The sequence below is a fragment of the Gopherus flavomarginatus genome, chromosome 6 (assembly GCF_025201925.1).
Source record: "Gopherus flavomarginatus isolate rGopFla2 chromosome 6, rGopFla2.mat.asm, whole genome shotgun sequence".
Classification (NCBI taxonomy): Eukaryota; Metazoa; Chordata; order Testudines; family Testudinidae; genus Gopherus; species Gopherus flavomarginatus.
This window is the reverse complement of record NC_066622.1, coordinates 19,763,815-19,784,956: the sequence shown is the minus strand read 5'-3', so window position 1 is coordinate 19,784,956 and position 21,142 is coordinate 19,763,815. Positions and strand designations below refer to the sequence as shown.

General features: G+C 40.4%; 1 protein-coding gene across 10 annotated transcripts in view; it reads left to right on the top strand.

The window, feature by feature from the left end:
• Positions 1–9,276: 9,276 nt before the first annotated feature.
• The window catches only part of NR2C2 (nuclear receptor subfamily 2 group C member 2), a 67,301-nt gene continuing 55,435 nt past the window's right edge, over positions 9,277–21,142 (top strand). For 6 of the 10 annotated variants that reach the window (XR_007775075.1, XM_050958390.1, XM_050958396.1 and 3 more), the window contains exon 1: positions 9,277–12,367. The gene's annotated coding sequence lies outside the window, so the exon portion shown is untranslated. Of the gene's footprint in view, positions 12,368–12,407; positions 12,557–21,142 lie in introns of those variants that run through there. The other 4 variants (XM_050958393.1, XM_050958394.1, XM_050958391.1 and 1 more) reach the window with 2 other exon arrangements.

The window sequence follows — 21,142 nt, the reverse complement described above, 5'->3', positions numbered from 1 at the left end:
TTGGGAGGAATAATTTGATTGCAGACATCAAGCTTCTTTTTGCCCTGCATGCAGTTTACCTGAGCAGATTTTATGAGCTGCACCTCCTTCCTAAACAGTAACGGTCTGACAAGGTGTCTGTTAATTCTCCACTGTAACCCTTATGAAATCTGTATCTTGCACTGAAAAACTAAGCCAATGTTAGTATTAATCTTTATGAAAAGGATGACAAAATACTCCATATTATGTTAGGCATCAAAATTCGCACCAATTAATATGACTTTTCAGTGGATCATAATTAGAAGGGGTGTAAGAGTGTATATGGCATATAACCTATATTAGCATAAAGGATCATAAGCAAGCAAGATTAAGAACTATACACAGAATGGTTCCTAAACCACAGATGGAGAGGATACAATACTTACTGCTGGGAAGACAAGCCTCACTGATTGGGCATCATGTGAACCTTCTATGTACTATACCTAATTCACAGTAGAGCTGGTCAGAATTTTTTTTTTTTTTTTTTTTTTTAAACAAAAACCTATTCTGATGAAAAAGATGTTTTCACAAAGCCAAAAAATTTTATGGAGACAAATTTTGACCACGTTTTCAATGAGGTTTCTTAGGTCCAGGATGATGTTAAAGAGACCTGAATTTAAACAACCACCATCACAAACACCACCACACAAAAAAAAAACCCCAACCCTGACTTCTGACACAATTGTGTTTCATGAAAACATTTAAGAAGTTTTGTTTCCATCCCACTATAGAATGAAAACAAGTTTCAAGGCCTTAAAAGTGGTCATGAAAAGGAAGTGTTTTCCAACCAGCTCTATTTCTAATATCACCACTTACGTTTTGCAAATGAGACTTTTAAAATCAGAGTTTGTAGCCCCATTCACATGTTGGTGAGTGAGTGTTGGAGCTATGCTCTGTGACGAAGATTGCTTTAGGACTTTTATTCATGGGATACATTTCTCCACTGTTTTCCTTTCACCTTTGTGTCCTTTTCTCTCTCATTAACATGCACAGACCACAAAAATGAAAATCTATTTTAAAAGAAATTGTATGGACAGCTTAAATAAAAGGATGTGTAAAGTGTTATCAGTTTATCTTACCAGTTTAAAAGGGGCCAGATCAATCAGAAAATGCACTATTGTTGTAATCAAGTTGCTAACAGACAGTGCCCTCATAATGAAAGAGCCACAGGAACTGGAAATAATTTGAACCCACACTGACACCCCCAACAGAATAAAAGTACTGCATCGTCTCAAACGAGTTTGTCATGCTGAGAGGTCATATATGCAGGTGAGTGTTGGGGTACACTGAATGGACAGTGATTAAAAAGTTGCACTGCTGGTGCTTTTGATTTATCATTTCTGTAGACAAAGGAATTTAGTTTCAAGGGATAAGAGATCATTAACAAGCACTAAACGTCTTACAAAAAAATCTTTCACGATACAAGAAGTTACAACAAAAGGGAACAATTATTTCCACTCTATAGCTTGTGGTATTTCACTTCAAAAATGCAGCTCACTGCAACATACTGACAAAGAGCAAAGATTTGTTTGGAAATAAGAACCTCACTCCCATGGCTAGCAAAGAAGATAGTAACAAGATCTACCGCCTCATCCAAAGCCTACTGAAGCCAATGGAAAAGACTCTTGGGGTAGGTCTACACTGGAATAAAAAAACCTGCATAGCATGAGCGTGGCTTGCCGAGGTTAGTTAACTCAGGCTCATAGAGTTAAAAATTGCTGTGTAGACATTTCTGCTGCGGCTGCAGCCCAGGCTCTAGAACCCTCTCCCCTCACAGGTCCAGGAGCTCCGGTTGCAGCCCAACCTCTACACAGCAATTGTACAGCCCAGCAGCCCAAGCCCAACTTAGCTGACCCAGGCCAACCATGGATATCTCCTTACTGGCCTCAATGAGAGTTGAGTCAGCGCCCTAGCATCATGTTCTCTTCCCAATAAGTTTTTTTCCTTTGTTAAGATAGCAGTTCTGAAACTGTTTAGGGTTTGCTTAATATGACTATTTAATATTTGGTTTAAAAAACAGAATTCAAATTAATATTGGATCAATTCTGTAGCAGATCTACAAGCTCCAGGAATATTGTCAACTGTTATTCCTTGTAATGAGAAGTCTTTAGTCTACCATCAACATTGCCTTTTCCTTTCCCAAATATTCTTAGAAAACAAATCAGTTTAATAAAAATAGAATTGTCCAATTGTACTATGAGTGCCACAATCCAATATTTGATACAACTGCTCCTTCCTTTTCTTCTTAAATTAGAGTGATAATTTCTGGATGTTTATGGGACTGAGACAGGAATTGCTGGGTGAAATTCTACTGTTTTATGCAGGAAGTCAGACTAGATCAGAGGGTCGCAAACTGGGGGGTCAGGACCCCTCAGGGGGTCATGGAGGGGTTGCAAGCTGTCAGCCTCCACCCCAAACCCTACTTTGCTTCCAGCAATTATAATGGTGTTAAATACACAAAAAAAAGTGTTTTTTATTTGGGGGAGGGGGTTCTCCAGACTCAGAGGCTTGCTATGTGAAAGGGGTCACCAGTACAAAAGTTTGCGAACCAGTGGACTAGATGATTACAAAGGTGGCTTCTGTCCTTAATCTATAAATCTAGAAACCCCTTGTACTGTTGTGTTTATTTTTTATAGTGCCCACAAGTATAGTAGATGCATCACAGAAGACATACAAAGACGTGATCTGTCCCTCAGAGCATCTATAATCTAAATAGAAGATAAGACACAATGAGATGACGACACAAAAGGAAGGGATGAGGGGGAAAAGGCATATAACAATAGCCCCACAAACTTTATTTTTGCATATGCACACCTTGATAATTCTTCAAAGTGTATATGTATACATACAGAGATATGTAAAGATTAACCAAAATAGTAGTATTGGCTCACTTCTTGTGTTTCTGATGACCTGTTGTTCCACACTGAGAACTGCCCCTTCAGCAGTATGAATTGAACACACTTAGGTATATCACACCACGTCAATCCATTACATACTTTTTACTGTCAAAAACACTGATCTCAGATCTACAGAAAATATACACACAGAGAAGCTACAATCATCTTCTCCTAGTAAACAAAGTTTATTTTAAAGGTGCTAGCAGACAATCAAGATAATAAATTAATTTGATCAAGTTGTCCCAGCAACTGAAATACAAATTATCTAGAGCAATCCATGCAAATTATGGACAAATCTTTTTTCAAGTCTACTCAAATAGTATTATTGGTGTAATGAAGAGGGAAAAGCAATAAAGAAATTACTGAATAGTTAGGATACTGGTGTATATATACCCATACATACACACACACACACACACACACACACACAAAAATAGAAAATGAATGCCTTTCATGAATCTATGCAAACTGAGAATGCTGGAGTTCAGTAGGAACATAAGCATTCCCCAATCATTTGCAGTCAAGACAGGTTGATGCATTTTAATTTTAAATGAAGTTTCTTAAACATTTTAAAAAACTTATTTACTTTACATACAATAATAGATTATATTATAGACTTATAGAAAGAGACCTTCTAAAAGCGTTAAAATGTATTACTGGCACACGAAACCTTAAATCAGAGTGAATAAATGAAGACTTGGCATACCACTTCTGAAAGGCTGCCGACCCCTGGTCTATAGAAAGGGTTGCCTAACACTTTTCATTATAACAGCCTGTTTTCAGTTACTTAGAGCTTTGCCCAACTTAAACTATTTAGGCTGAAATTTTCCATACTAAACATCTCCCTCATTCTAAAAAAATTGTTTTTTTGTTTTTTGGAATTTAGGAAGTTTCACAAAAAATTGTTTAGACCGTTCTGAGAAAGAGGCTAAGGAAAACTCGTATTTTGCCACGTTAAATAATCATTACAACCACTTCATGGAGGGGACATTTTGGCATCAGGCATCAGAAATGAAAGGAAGGAGACTTTTTTCTGTGTGCTTAATGTTCCTCCTGCAATGGAAAAAGAAAGCATCCTAACTCAAATGAAGAATGGTAGACACCATGGGCAGACAGTAGGACAAGCTAAAGAGTGTGTAGGCTGGAAGAACAATACAAATACAAGGGAAAACAAGAAAGAAGGGGAAAACAGGGAAAGAGGGCCTATCGCCACTAGACTAGAGCACGTTCCCCTCCAAACCTCAAAAAGAATCCAGAATTGTTAAGTCACAAAATTCCCCTGCTTTACACAAACATATTTGAAACACACTAGCGAAATGTACGTGGCATCCACCTTTAGTGCCTTGCCCACTTAAAAGATAATAGCCTACCACCACCACCATCAGTTACTCTGTTATTTCAATTGGTAGAAGTCTGTGCTGTGGCATTAAAGGTTCCAAATTTGCCGGTGACTTATACAGAGATTTATATGGTTCCACATAACAGAATTAATTTTTGCTTAACTATCTTGTTTTTTCAAAAAGTAACATTAAAAAAACTACAGTAAAAGAATGTTATGGCTGCACAGTCAGGAACTCAGAAGTCAGGAAGTGCCTCCATTAAAGTCAAATGTAAAGCCATAATTCGCCTATGAAAATGCATTGTGATAAATCTTTCATTATATGATCACATACTACTTTTTCCACATGACTCCTTGTCTCACTGAAGGCATACTTACAAATTACCCATTCAATCATCACAGTAGTTTTCAGCCTGTGGTCTGCAGACCCACACATTTAAGATTTCCAAAGGGGTCTGTACCTCCATTCAAAATTTTCTATGGGCCCACAAATGACAAAAAAAGGGTTGCAAAAATCACTGAATTAGCACAATATATCCCGTGCACTGAATGAGAAATAGGTCCTGTGGAAGAAACATTGAACAAAAGACTATCAGCAACACATATGCACGAGCGGACCAAATTAAGTTTGCAGTGCTGTATATCCCTGACTCCTGTGACACCTACTGTTGTGTAGTCACCATACCAATTGGCCATTTTGAATTTTACAAAGAACTCCAAAAAAAAAAAAAGTTCCTACAAATATTGTTGACACACTAGGTGGTATGGCTAGTTTCAAAGCATTGAAATGATATCCGCAATAAACTATTACATCACAGGTAATAAATTTTGGCTAAAAGTTGTTCCTTGTCATTGACTAACAGCCTGGAGATAATAATGGGTGTCACTTTACTTTTTACTTGAGATGTTATTGAAGCAGTACAGCAGGAGTAAGAAGGAACAATAGACAATAACGGAACACTATCAATGAGATTTATAAAATATAAAAACTCAGTACTGCATAGGATATTTGGCATAAAGTCAGCATGTTCTGAGGACAAATACAATACATATAGGACAAATATACATATACTGCACCTGTATGAGTGTCTATTTGATTAATCTTTCCTAATTACTGACAAATTCTGCAAGGATTTTTTCATTAAACAATCTCTACCTGTAAGCATTCTATTGTATGATATAGCTATGATGTACCCTAAAGTAACAATTGTCAGACTCTCTTTCTTCAGTCGTCATTAGGTCTTTAGAACTAGCTCAGCTACTGTTATTATCACATTTCAATCACCTTTTTGTTTTTTAAATATACGGTAACACAAATTGTCTCAAGTAGCAAAAAGAATGGAACTACTCTATAAAGTTTTTAATATACCACTGTGTCCAACAGAGACTAAACTTGGCTTGTAGTGAAATGTGCAATTCTACAGACGGTATCTCCAATTCCACAAGTTCTATTTGTTCAAGAGATTTAGCTCCATTCTGACAGATATTGTATTGTAACTACTGCTAGAATATTTTTTGCAAGACAACATTAAATAGTTCCTATTCAGTTTTCTTTCAACTGACTGTCCAGAACATATTCTTTATTATAATGTCTTCAGACTTGTTTAGCATGGCATATCATTTTCCACAATAAGTTTATTACATATTCATTTCCAGTACCAGTCTCATAATATTTATCTGATAAACAGAAATGGTTTAAAGATGTGTTTTGGTCTTCTGTGCCCTCAAGCAGTATTAGTAGTTCATTCAATCATTTACAAAATTCAAAGCTACATGAGAATTTGCTTCAACACATTAGCCCATTAGTCCAAGTTCAATATACTGCCTCTAATAGTTGTCCTGACCTTCGGATTTAAAATTAAATAAAAAAATTAATGAAATGTATACTCAATTGTACAATGCAGTAAGATATGACCTTATGGCCACTGTATTAATTTAAACCCTGAAACAAGAGATTTGATTAAACCGTTTCGTACCAAATACAATTATTAATTTACTTACTACAGGTCATAAAAATATTCAACTTTTAGGAAAAACATCTGCACTGTTTAAATATATGACCTCGGTTACCACAAGTGCAGCTCTTAAACAGGCAGTGCACTCAGCCACATCTTCAGGGGGAACAACCTACTATCAGTGATGTACAGATGCTCTATGGCAGTGGTCCCCAACCAGGGGTATGTGTACCCCTGGGGGTACACAGAGGTCTTCCAGGGAACACATCAACTCATCTAGATATTTGCGTAGTTTTACAACAGGCTACATAAAAAGCACTAGCAAAGTCAGTACAAAATAAAATTTCAAGCGGACCGTGATTGTTTATACTGCTCTATATACTACTATACACTGAAATGGAAGCACAATGTTTATATTCCAATTGATTTATTTTATAATTATAAAGGTAAAAATGAGAAAGTAAACAATTTTTCAGTAATAGTGTGCTGGGACACTTTTGTATTTTTGTGTCTGATTTTCTAAGCAAGTAGTTTTTAAAGTGAGGTGAAACTTGGGAGTATGCAAGACAAATCAGACTCCTGAAAGGGGTACAGCAGTCTGGAAAGGTTGAGAGCCCTTGCTGTATAGTCTCTACACTGTGTGCATCATCCATACCTAGCTCATAGTGTTGACACCCATTCAGGGCCATAGTGGGGTAAGATTTCTATACTGATACAAATATTAATTTAGCTGAGTGACACCTTGTTCTCACATTGTGGAAGATTTTTTTTTTTTTCTTACATAAACAAAAAAGTTTCTATAATCCCTTTAAGTCTCCTTAATGTAAACTATTTAGCAAAGCATCTCCAACTGATTAATATGAATTAGCAAGATTCTATTGTTTCTTTTAATGTGATACTGACATTATCAAATAATATTGTTCTTTACCTTAGTTTCAATTTTTTTCTGAAGAACAGAATTGTTTGTTGCATGTAAAGACTGAGGAGAAAATAACATTTGCTTAATATGTTGATTTGACAAATTTGTAAATAAAAAGGAATGTCCCACTGTGACATAAATCCCTTACTTATTACTTACGAGTTTATTAATTAAGACTTCCACACACCTTAGGAGTTATTTAAGAAAGAATACAATGGTGGATAAAACTTTCAATACAGTAAATATCATGAGATGGGGGTGTTTATAGCCCTGCTCGTGGACCAAAAAAAAAAAAAAAAAGTTTAATAGCATGTCTGCTAAACTGTGATCAGACCCGCAACCAGTTAATAATTCAACAATAGGATATTAGAAATCCCACCCAACATTGATCTCCGATTTAATTGGTGGAGCAAGGAACATATTTTCGTTAAATGCTTTGAAAAAAGCAATCTTTGCAGCAAAAACTATCAATAAAATCTATAATTTATAGTTTATAATTTTCATCACTGCCTCCCATTGAATAAAAGTCCATACTTAGTTGAATGACAAATACTGGAGTGAAACTTAACACCACAGACAAAACAATTTAACTCACTTTTACCAAAAGACAAAATGATTTGAGTCTTTTTTCCCTTTTCTATTGTTAGATAACAATAGCTAATAAAAAGGGTAACCAAACATTTGAATTTGCCATGGTTTACATGAAAAACAGCAAGGTGTGTGTGGGTTTTAAGATACACTCAGAGTAAAGGCTACCCATTGTACCTTCCACTGCCACTGTGAGAGTTTTCCCCAAGTAAAAGCTGCAGTTATGAGTCTGAGGTGCATGGCTTTGGTGCACTGTTAAGCATAAAAGAACAAGCAGAAGGCTTAAAGGCAGTCAGACAAGAATCTTGTGGTTTTGGTATGTATGTTCTAGGGAGCAACCTTCCTAACTACAAGGCCAAGGTGCTGACACTACAGTAAAGCAGAACACTGTTATTATTTCTGTATTACTGTAGACTTCAGGACCTGTGGTCACAGAGCAGGACTCCCTTGTGCTAGGCAGTGCAGAAACAGGAAAGTGAGGGGGGAGAGAGAGTCCCTGCACCAATTTAAGTATAGGCCAGGAGATAACATTGATATATATAAAGACCAAGGGGGAAGTAACAAGGAAACAATGACACAGTAGTAGACAGCAACACAGTACAATACAGTAAAAGAAATCAACTTGAGCTAAATCGATAAGACACTCCAACCAAAATAAAAAAGTGTCCAACATAGGGATTGCCCCAATTTAACTTAATCAGTTTCTGAGCTAATGTATTAAAATGCGTGTAATTCTCTCATGTGACAGGCCTCTAATAAAGCTTTCCCATCATAACTAAAATACTTCATACAATGAAAAAAACCCTCTCCCCTCATTAAACCCTCTTCACCCCCGGAAAAGAGACAACCCAACTTGAAGCAGTTACAAAACATTTATAAAAATGCATTAAATAAATACACATTGACAAGTTTCTGAAGACTTTACTTTTATATGTGTATTCAGAGACTAGGTCTATACACAAGATGCCTTTCTGCTATGACAGTCAAGATTTGGTAAGGAGAAGAAAGAAGTGGGTGAATAGAAATAGAGTAAACTGTTAATCCAGGAGTCTTACCTAGACACATGGTTCTAATGTGTTTTGAGGAGGTTTTGGAAGAAATTGATAAACTAAACAGTAATAAAAGTCACCAGGACCAGATGGTATTCACCCAAGAATTCTAAAGAAACTTAAATGTGAAATTGCAGGACTACTAACTGTTGTCAGTAACCCATCACTTAAATCAGCTTCTGAACCAAATGACTGGAGGATAGCTAATATGATGCCAATTTTTAAAAAGAGGGCTCCAGAGGAGACCCTGGCAATTACAGACCAGTAAACCTGACTTCAGTACCCAGCAAACTGCTTGAAAAATATAGTAAAGAACAAAACTGTCAAGACATCTAGATAAACATAATTTGTTAGGGAATACTCAACATGGTTTTTGTAAAGGGGAATCATGCCTCAGCAATCTACTAGAATTCTTTGAGGGGGTCAACAAGAATGTGGACAAGGGGGATCCAGTGGACAAAGTGTACTTAGATTTTTAGAAAGCCTTTGACAAGGTCAATCACCAAAGGCTTTTATGGAAAGTAGGCGGTCATGGGATAAGAGGGAAGGTCCTCTCAGGGATTGGTAGCTAGTTAAAATATAGGAAACAAAGGATAGGAATAAATGGTCAGTTTTCAGAATGGAGAGAAATAAATAGTGGTATCCCTCAGGGGTCTGTACTGGGACCAGTCCTGTGCATATTCATAAATGATCTGGAAAAATAGTAAACAGTGAGGTGACAAAATTTGCAGATGATACAAAACTACTCAAGATACTTAAGTCTCAGGCAGACTGCAAAGAGCTATAAAAATCTCTAATAACTGGTTGACTAGGCAACAAAATGGCCGATGAAATTCAATGTTGATAAATGCAAAATAATGCACATTGGAAAACATAATCCCAACTATACATTTAAAATGATGGGGTCGAAATTAGCTGTTACTACTCAAGAAAGAAATCTTGGAGTCACTGTGGATAGTTCGCTGAAGACATCACCTCAATGTGCAGAGGCAGTCAAAAATGTGAACAGAATGTTGGGAATCATTAAAAAAGGAATAGATAAGACGACAGAAAATATATTCCCTCTATATAAATCAATGGTATGCCCACATCTTATATACTGCATGCAGATGTGGTCACTCCATCTCAAAACAGATATATTGTACTTGAAAAAGGTTCAAAAAAGGGAAACAAAAGTGATTTGGGGTATGGAACAGCTGCCATATGAGGAGAAATTAACAAGACTGGGACATTTCAGCTTAGAAATGACATAACTGGGGGGGGGGGATATGGAAGAGGTTTATAAAGTAAATGAGGAAATGTTTACTCCTCATAACACAAGAACTAAGGGCCACCAAATGAAATTAATAGGCAGCAAGTTAAAACAAACAAAATCAAGTATTTTTCACACAATGCACAGTCAACCTGTGGAACTCCTTGCCAGAGTATGTTGTGAAGGCCAAGACTATAACAGGGTTGAAAAAAATAAATAGATAAATTCATGACGGACAGGTCCATCAATGACTATTAGCCAGGATGGGCAAGGATGGTGTCCCTTGTCTCTGTTTGCCAGAAGCTGGGAATGGGTGACAGGGCATGGATCACTTGATGATTACCTGTTCTGTTCATTCCCTCTGGAGCACATTGGCCACTTTCAGAAGTGTCATTGGCCACTTTCAGAAGACAAGATACTGGGCTAGATGGACCTTTTGTCTGACCCAGTGCGGCTGTCCTTATGTTAATCAAGAGTATTAGCCTTTCTTCACTGAAGTAAAAAACTACATGGGCCTTGTCTCCACTAAGATTTTAAAGAGATTTCTCACTGTAAATTACACTTTTTCTGGCTGGGAAGACATAGCTTTTTAAGGTTTCATGAGCAAACTATGCTGAGTAAAAGTACAGGGCATCTCCCTCTTTGACTGTTTCCACTAGTAAAAAAAAAAAAAAGTATTTTTCAATATAGAGCTCCTCATTGTAAAAGGCACACCTTTTTACTGGTGAAGACACAGCATGGAAGTACATCTACACAGTTAACTCATACCCATTTAGACATATGCTAACTAGTTAATGTTCATAGAATCATAGACTATTAGGGTGTAAGGGACCTCAGGAGATCATCTAGTCTGACCCCCTGCTCAAAGGAGGACCAGTCCCCAGAGAGAATTTTGCCCCCAATTCCTAAATGGCCCCCTCAAGGATTGAACTCACAACCCTGAGTTTAGCAGGCCAATGCGCAAACTACTGAGCTAATCCCCCCTCAAAGGAAGAACTGAATTCAAGGAGAGTCCTCAAGAGACGCCTTCTGAAGTTGTTTGGGGATATCACAAGGGACAATGTTGCCAGCAAGAGTCCAATAGCAGTGAAGCCATGACAACACAGGTTTCAGTGCAGGCCAGCTGTTTCAGTAACTAGTACCAAGCATCCCTGGTAGGCTTACACTGTCTACACTGAAGACTGTGCTGCTCCAGCTTCACTGCTACTGGTATGCCTGTTAGGGCTGGTCTACGCATAAAACGCTGCTGTGCTTCAGTGAAGACACTACCTACATAGACAGGAGGGGTTCTTCCATTGGCATAGGTAATTCACCTCCCCCCAGAGGCAGTAGCTAGATCAATGGAAGAATTTTCGCATCAACCTAGCACTGTCTACACTGGCGGTTAGTTCAAGTTTAACTGTCACTCACAGGTGTGGATTTTTCACACTCCTGAGATGCAGTTATACTGACCTAATTTCCTAGTGTAGACCAGCCCCGTAGACTAAAGGTATCTTGACTATGCCTACTCATGCTGCAGTCACACCTCTGATTGCTATGTAGGCACAACAGGAAAGCTTTGGGATGCATCCACATTGGCCTTTACAAACCCATAGCCCACCTTAAGTTCATAGGCAACCAGTTATCTCGAAGTAGAAGAGTACACACAAACCTTACAGGTTAGGAGGTAAACCATAACTGCTCACAGTACCAGTCTGGGATAAAGGGTTTCTCCTCACAGCAAGGTGCTAAGGGTGATCTTCACATCTAGGAAGTCTCCTTAGATGCTCTCCCTGCCACAACAGTAATTGGGGGAATGAATGCATCTGCCCACCCTCAACCAAACAACAAATGGGGAGGGGGACACACACAGCTTTCCACAGTCTGAGCCACCTCTCCAGCAGCATGTGTGCGCTGGAAGCATCGCATACCACACTGCGTGCCGCTCCCTCCCCGTCTCCAGCAAGGCCGGGGAGAGGCGGTAGAAGGGGGGCAGGAAAGCGCCTATTCTGCCCCCTGGTCCGGCTGGAACGTTGGTTTGCTAACGTTCCATCCAGGCGCTCAGGTAGCCCCTCCCCGCCGCTGCCGTCCCCCGGCCCCGCCCCGCGAGGAGGCTGGAGGAGGGGGCTGTGGCCGGCGTGGGGCTGGGAAGAGGAAGCGGGGAAACGCTCCCAGGCGGCAGCAGCGGCGGGCGGGGTCACGAACTCTGACCTTTCACAGGGGCACGGCACAAAACCAAAACAAACCCCCCCACTAACAAATAACACTACCCGAGCCCCTCCCCCCTCGGGCCCGTTGCCCAGCACCGCTGCCTAAAAGGCCCGGTTGGACCCGGGGCACCGTCGGGGCACGTTTGGCGCCAAAGCCTGAGGTAAACTGTTTTTTTCTAAATCAAAATACCCTGCGCCGGCTGATCTTAACGGGGCCAGGCGGCGGGATCGCGGCCAGGCCGCCCCTGGGGAAAAGAGCACGCGCGCTTTAAGCGGCTGGGGCCCGGCTTCGCCGGCGCCCTGGTTCGGATTCCGGGCGTCGGTGGTAGCGGAGAGCCGGCCGTGCCCAGGTCTGGGTGGGCTCACAGGTGGCTCCCTGAAAGGGTCTCTCGGAGCAGCTGGGCCGATCGAGTCGGAGTCCGCTCTGGAGCCGCTCAGCGGAGTCGGGCCCGCCGAGGTTCCGAGCCGGTCTAGCGTTCGTGCGAGCAACTTGCTGTCCGGGCAGGCTGGGTGGCTGCGGGAGAAGGGGTCCGGCCACGCTGTAGAGAAACCCTGGCCACACACAGGGAAGATGGAGTCTGAGCGGGCGGAGGCGGCGGCTTGAACCCGACCCTTTTACCTTTGCCACCGGGAGGGCGGAGGGGAGGGGGCGGTGGGTATTTTGCATACGGGGCCGAGACCGCCGCCATCTTACCGGCCGCTCCCCCACAGCCGTGGCCGGGCCCTTCAGAACTCGACGGAGCGCATACCGGAGGGGGGGGTTTAATGGCGGCAGCGCTGCCTGGGACTTGGCCGTCTGCCAGCACCGCCATCTTGTGTTTTTCCGCGTCCCTCGAGTGTTTTTCTTCCTAGACGGGAGGCGGGCCAAGTCGTCTAATTGGCACATCCGTTAGCCAATCGGCTCTTTGGGGCTGGGCAGTTTTGCCTCTAAAATGAGCCGATTGGTTGGGAGAGGAGGCGGGAAAGGGAGGTGTGGTTTCCGTGGGCCCAGGGTGAAGATGCGCTTTAGACGGTTCAAGTGAGGGGGCGTGGGAAGGGCTGGGATTGCGGCGCTCAGCATTGGCCTGCGGGGCGCACAAGTGTAGCGACCAACGGGAAGAGAGCTGCGCTCTGGTCCTACCTTACTAATATGCCTCTTCCCTGGGTCCTGCACTGCCAGTTATAGTCTAACTGCTCTAAGTAGTGAAGTAGCTGCTCTTGGAGTAACTGTGTTTCACTACAGGCTTTCAGCCTCGACTCCCCAGTCCAACTGAGGAGAACCCTGATGGTCTGTCCTGGATAGTTTGTGACCTGAGCATCAGGTTTGAAGCACTGATTTCTTGGGACCTGCAAGTTCAGATCCCAGCACTGTTGGACTCTGTGTCCTTCCTCCTTGAAATCACACAGCTTCACTTCCACCCAGTGGAATAAATGGAGTATTTCACCTCAGTGCTTGTAGTTTGTGTTTGTCACTGCTTTCTTCTGAGACTAAAAACTTTATTGCATTTTTGGTAGAACAAATTTTACACTAGGTTCTTGGTCAACCCTATGTCCTTTGCTGTGTAATGAGGTGACTGCTTCTTCCACCTCTGTCGAGACAGCATTAGAGTAATGTACTTTTATGCTCAGTATTTTGCAAAGCACATTTGGATCTATCACAATGAAGTGTCACACAACTGTTGACTATGAAGATAGAAGGGGTAGGGAATGAGCTATTTATTCAATATACACACTCCTTGATGACTTGTTTTATTTAGCTGTTAAAATTTTTGTAAAATACAAACGGCACTAGGAATCTCCTCTATATGATTAAAAAAACTAATAGGGAGCGGGAGGCATGAGAGAGAGATTGCATCCCATGAAACACAAGCCCAGGGGGCATTGAAGAATTTATTGCTGAATAGTGTTATCTATTTTGCTGAATAGGGTATCTGGTATTTGGGTCTTTCATATTTGTTACAAAACTAAAAAAATGTGATGAGCACACATTAATATCTGTTCCTCCTGAGCTAAAGATGTTAAATGTCCTGGTGGAAATGGCTTGTAAACGTATATGTACAAACAGCCTGGAAAAAAAATGGAGAACTAGAAGACAATTCTGAGAAATACAAATACTGTATGGTTTTAACAGAAAACCTGTCTTATTTTTGGCCTTGTTTTATATTATGTCAAGTATTTTGTGATAGTAACATGCAAAATCATTATTTGCACGTGCAACTTACCACATTATTATTCTTATTTTCTAAAACTAATGTATTTTAACATTTATGTCTTTCAACAATGACTTTTATTAATTTAGTAGCATTTACTCCAGAAGGATTTTTCTTTGTGTTGGATAAATGCGTTTTTCTGATTAGAATTTTGATACAGGTGGTCACATTTTTGGTGTCAATGTGCAAATTATTTTAAATATGACTAGCTTGTTTCTAGTAAAATAATACAGCACAATGTAGGGAAATGAGGAATTTATCCCCATTTAGCAAGTGCTGCTGACACAGTTTACCAAGTATACTATGGAAATTTTAGTGCATGGTAGCAGAATCCACATGACATTTTAGGGCGTGGCAGGTTAGTGCACTGTAGATTTATGCCCGTGCTTGCCATGCACAAGTCTTCGTGTAGATGGGTCCTAAGTATGGGTTCCAGAATTGGACGTAATGATGTTAAATAATTTACCCAAGGTCACACAATGCCAATGCCAGAGCCAGGATTATGATTTAGGAGTACCTAGTGTTCACATTCATGTTCAATTTACTAGATAATGCTGCCTAGTTTAAAAATACAGTTTTCCAACTGCACATAATCTAGAGGTTTTTTTTAAAGGAAAGCTACAGCAAAATTGACATTCAAAAATCAATTATTTCTGAAAATCTGCAACTTTTGAGTAACTAGGTAACCACACGTTCACGTATTCATGACTAGATGCAAGTATCATGCGTATGACTGTGTAAATACTTAGCTAACTGTGTGTTCACGAATCAGGCATTTGTGCTCATGCATTTGATAGACAACAATTTGTATGCATGCATAGGGCTATGTAAATATTCACCAAGCCATGTCCATGCATGAGTCTGGGATTTGTACTCGTACTTGCTAGACTCCCATTTATGTATATGCAAATAATCACATACCTATAGGCAGTACGGTCTAGTGGTAGGTCTCTGAACTTGAACTCAGCAGATCTGGTTTCTATCTTAGCTCTGCCATTGGCCTTCAGGGTGACCTTGAGCAAGTCACTTCACCTCTTGCTCTGTGCCTCTGTTTCCCCATCTATGAAATGGGGATAATGATACCATCTTTGCTTTGCTCTGTATAAAAACTAGATATTATTACTTATTTATTACTATTACTGAAACTCAGTGTCTGCCAGAAAATAACATCTTCAGTGTGCTGGCAAATCCGGTGTATCTTAAATCCTCTTTTTCTGTGACATTTTCTCTGATGGAAAACCTCATCCCATATATATCTTAACTTTTTTTTCTGACAAATCTTTAAAGTTTCATTTATAAAAGAGTCTATGATGGCTAGTTGTTCAAATTGATTGAAAAAGATCATAAGCTACGGTTAACTTAACACCATGAAACATTAATAAATGTTCTGTTCAAGTCACAAGATTTCCCTAAATTAATATTGTGAAAACAAATATCAGAACTAATGCCTTTCTAATACTTTTGTTTGAATTAACTATATCAAATGCTGCTGGACACTGTGCATATGTCAGCAACAGACTTTCAATGGATTATCAAGCGGTAACATGTATATCTTACCAACCTAGTGGAACATGTTTCCAGATGTACTTAATTGTACAGATCGGCCTGAAACAAAACCTTGGAGCTAAACTCTATCTCCATAATTAGCTACACACAATCCCAGATGCAAATCTGAATTAAAATTTCCCCTAGTTTTGGAATGTACAGATTTAGTTTCAGATTCTGTCCATTTTAGAGAAGGATTTGAGCTGCAAACTCATAGCCAAATCTGGTGTTTAGATGCAGGGTTTTGGGTTCAGCCTCTCTCTGCTTAATATTTGGTATGGAAGGAAAACATATAAACATGGATTTTAAATGTTCTTAGAAAAATCTTATCATGTCCTTGCAAGTTAAGATAAAGATGAACAAAACTGCAGCCTTCAACTAACGTATAGATCCAGAGTGGTCACTATAAAGATTATAGGATAATAAACAAAAGCCTGCATAGAGATTGACTGTGTTTAACATTATTATTATTTATTAACAATTGCTTGAATTTTTCCATTTATTTATAGAAGTCAGTATCAGCATGCACAGTTTTTAAGTTTGATCTCATTTAGTATTATCAAAGACAGTTGTCCCAGTTAGACAGTTTTATATACCATCCAATGGATTGTGTTGTCTTTTCTAATTCAAAAGAAACCCTAACAAGTGGTATAGTTCACTTGTACATAAATTGAGAAGTTAAGTTGCTCTGTGTTGAAAATAAATTAGTGTAATCTACACTGCATTCAATGATTCCAAACATGTTTTAAGATGTTCTGTAGCTATTGTAATGAGATAATATTTTGATGCCTGTCCCTTCTTTCTACTGATGACAGTATGATAAGTGGAACAGGAAAAAGAGGGTCAGGCTTCAGGAAGACTTATTGCTTACCATCTCATTGCTTCAGTTGCGGCCCCATTTTCTCTCTCTTGTTAGAAAGAGAGTTTAGCCTTCTGGCTAAGCCAAAAATACTTCACCCCTGCAGGATAATAAAAGTCCAAAGGCTTCATCTAGACTCTTCCTTGGATCAGAATCCTCCATGGATCTGTCAGTCTTCTCTCCTCCCAAAGAATAACAACACCTCGCTCAATCTTTCTCTGGGTCTAAGCCCTCCTTCAATGGATTATGTATATTCTCTTTCCAGGATCTATCAGCAATGCTGCCTGTTTGGTCTCTCAAAGGGTTTTTCATGCTCTCCTTTTGCAAGCTCCAGCTTTGGGCCTAGATTGCCACAGTTCCTTTATTCCCCTTTCAAGATATGGCTTACTTTTTGACTGTTTTGCTAAAGCAACACTCCCTCCTAAGGGTCCCTTACTCTTGTGTCTGGCTGTCTTTATAGGTCTTTTATTGGACATTGTCACTACTTTTTTCAAAAACCCATCCCACGCTTTCCCAGGTCCTTCAACTGGAGAGACTCACAGCTCTTGTCCGTTTCCTAGTCTCTCTCTCCCTCTCTCAGAAGGGAGACTCATTTTCTTTCCCTATTTGCTCCCTGTTCTGAGGAAAGGATTGTTTATACCTCATAACACTCCTTTCTGACATTCCTTACTGCAAGGTCTACCACTGCCATCGGCCTTGGAAGTTATATCCCTTCTTCCTTCCCCCAAAATTCCCCTGCTTGGGCTGAAACTGGGAACAGGGCCCAATTTTAAAAAAGGCTCCAGAGGCAGAGCTGGTAATTACAGGCCAGTCAGTCTAATTTTGGTGCCAGGCAAATTGGGTGAAACTGTAATAAAGAACATAGTTATCAGATACATAGATGAACATAATTTATTGGGGAAGAATCAACACAGCTGTCGTAAGGTGAATCATGCATCACCAATCTATTAGAATTATTTGAAGGGGTCAACAAACATGTGGACAAGGGTTATCCAGTGGATATAGTATATTTGGACTTTCAGAAAGCATTTGACAAGGTCCCTCATCAAAGACTCTTGATCAAAGTAGGCAGTCATGGGGTAAGAGGGAAGGTCTTCTCATGGATCCATAATTGGTTAAAGAATGGGAAACAAAGAGTAGAAATAAATTAGTTTCACAATGGAGACAGGTAAATAGCAGGGTTCCCCAAGGAGCTGTACTGGAGTCAGTGTTGTTCAACATATTGATAAATGATCTGGAAAAATAGGTGAACAGTGAGATGGTGTAATTTGATGATATAAAATTACTCAAGATAGTTGAGTCCAAAGCTGAGTGTGAAGAGTTACAAAGGGATCTCACAAAACTACATGACTGGACAAGAAAATTGCAGATGAAATTCAGTGTTAAGTGCAAAGTAATGCAAATTGGAAAACATAATCCCAAATATACATACAAAATGAGTGGGCCTAAATTAGCCATTACCACTGAAGAAAGAGGTCTTGGAGTCATCGTAGATAGTTCTCTGAAAACATCTGCTCAGTGTGAAACAACAGGCAAAAAAAAAGCAGAAACAGTATTAAAAAGGGATATTCAGTGGTTCTCAAACTTCTTTTTCACGGACCACTTGAAAATTGCTGAGGGTCTCGGCAGACCACTTAATGATCTTTCCAAATGTTGTTTGTACGGGTAGCTAACCATTGTAAAATGCTTTGGATAAAAGCACTATATAAAAAAAACTTACCATATATACTTGTTCATTATCCCATTTGTTTATAAGCTGACCCCCCAAGATGGTTAGGTAAAATAGCAAAAACTGTATGACCCTTGGTGACGGAGCAGGGAGCGGGGCAGATTGACCTGGGAATGTCGTCTAGTTTTCCTGGGACTGTCTGCATGGAGGCTGGGATAGCAGTGGGTGACCTCACTTGAGGGACCATACCTGAGCCTGTAACATGAGCCAGGAGGGGGGTTGGGCCAGGTGACACCTTTGCCCAGGAAACTGGGCAAAGGCTGGAGGAGGAGCGAGGGGGAGTGAGACTGCTGGAGGGAGGTTTTCAGTCTTGGGCTGGCTGGGGAATTGGAGGGAACCCCAAGGATGGGGTCTAAGCTCCCTATCCCCCAGAAGGACCTGACTAAGGGGTCCTGTTTATGCTTACAAGCTCTGGTTTGGGCTGTGTTCCTGTCATCTAATAAACCTTCTGTTCTGCTGTCTGGCTGAGAGTCACGGTGAATAGCAGGAAGCCAGGGGTGCATGGCCTTGTCTCCCCCAAACTCCGTGACACCCTTTCATAAGCCAATCTTGTATTCCAGGGGTTGGCAAACTTTGGGTCCTGGCCCATTAGGGTAAGCCTGTAGCAGGCCTGGATGTTTTGTTTACCTGCAGTGTCTGCGGGCATGGAGCCCCTCAGCTCCCAGTGGCCACAGTTTGTTGTTCCTAGCCAACGAGAGCTGTGGGAAGTGGCGCAGCTCCCATTGGCTGGGAACGTGAACTGCAGCCACAGGGAGCTGAGGGGCTCCATGCTTGCAGACGCTCCAGGTAGACAAAACGACAATGTATTAGATATTCAATTCAATGATTCCATAGAGTTTAAAATCATCAAATTTTGGTGTACACCTTTTTATAAGCCGACGTCCCCTCTTTGATGCGTCACTTTTTTACCAAAAGTATTCAGCGTATGAATGAGTATGGTAATAATAAATTTTTTTTGTTCTACAAATAAAAGCACACAACTCATATTTTAATATCTGTAGTCTTACCTTTCTAATGCAATGGATGTGCCCTCTCTCCCCTGCCGTGGCAGCTCCCAAGCTGGGTCTGGGAAGGCGGAGGGTTTCTCGCTCGCCACAACAGGCACAGAGCTGAGGCTGGGAAGAAGAGCCATCTCTCCACAGCAGCTGCAGCCCTGGAGCTGGGAAGAGTCACCACTTTCTCTGGCCTCCGCGGCCCTGCACGTCCCAAATTCCCTCCACCCCCTCTTCTCACCCCACTTCCCCCTCCCACCTACCCCCTATTCCCCGCAAGGCCACCACCTCACCTTACATGTGTGTCTTCTCCAGGGTACAGGCACCTAATCTGTGGAGCCATGCCTGCATGCACCTTAGAGGGAACTATCTGTGGACCACCTGAATGGAGCTCATGAACCACTGGTGGTCCGCGGACCACAGTTTGAGAACCTCTGGGACAGATAATAAGATAGAAAATGTCATAATGCCATTATTTAAATCCACGGTACAACCGTATCTTGAATACTGCATGCAGTTCTGGTCACCCTCTCTCAAAAAAAGTATATTAAAATTGGAAAGAGTACAGAGAAGGGTAACAAAAATGATTAGGGAGTATGGAACAGCTTCCATATGAGGAGAGATTGAAAAGACTGAGACTGTTCAGCTTAGAAAAGAGATGACTGAAGCGGGATATAATAGAGGTCTATTAAATCACAAATAGTGTGAAGAATGTGAGTTAGGAATAAGTGAATTCTAATATATATATTTTTTGAGATGGGATGACAAGAACTGCATGCAGTATTCATGGTATGAGTGTACCATGGATTTATATAGTGGCATTATGATATTCAGGAGATGCACAGATAAAGCTCTGAACACTGAAATGACTATACTCTTACAAATCACTGGTAAAGAGGAGGAGACCATTTAAAGATGGCCCCATTGAAGTCAGTGGCAAAGCTCCCATAGACTTTAATAAGTCCATGATTCCGCTTGGAATGTGTTGAAAAGGACAAACTTTAGTCAACTGTTTCAGCTGACCATTGATAGACACTGCTCACCAGGGTTTAACAATGGCTAACCAAAATGGTGCTGAATATAATTTATTCTTTTCTAAGCTTACTGCTGTACAATATTCAGCTGCTACTGTTGCAAACAACTGTCATCTATTTCATAGTATCAGCAGGTCCCAATGCCCTCATGCAATCAACACATTTTCCTTTGGCTAGTAGACTTTTGCATATATTGTAAATACAATATTAACATAACCAGTTATAATTTGGTATGTTTAAGAGGTCTGTTTCTCTTTTCATCAGGAAGTTATTTAAATCCCTGCCCCAATCCCGCCATCTGTTTACATCATCATATTGTATACCTATTATATTAGCAAGGTCCACTGGTATATAATTCAGCATTTTATTTAACAACCTAAATCATAATCATGCTACAATAAAATGATGCAACAACAATTTATAATTCATAATGTAAATACTAACATGCAGTTACAGTAAATTCTAGTGGTATCTTCTGTTGGGATAGTAATTCACTTGTCACCACTTTTCCACATAGAGGCTGGCATCTAGTTAGAGGAATTAAACTGATATAATAACCAGGAAGAGTCCACTGAAATTAAGGTCATG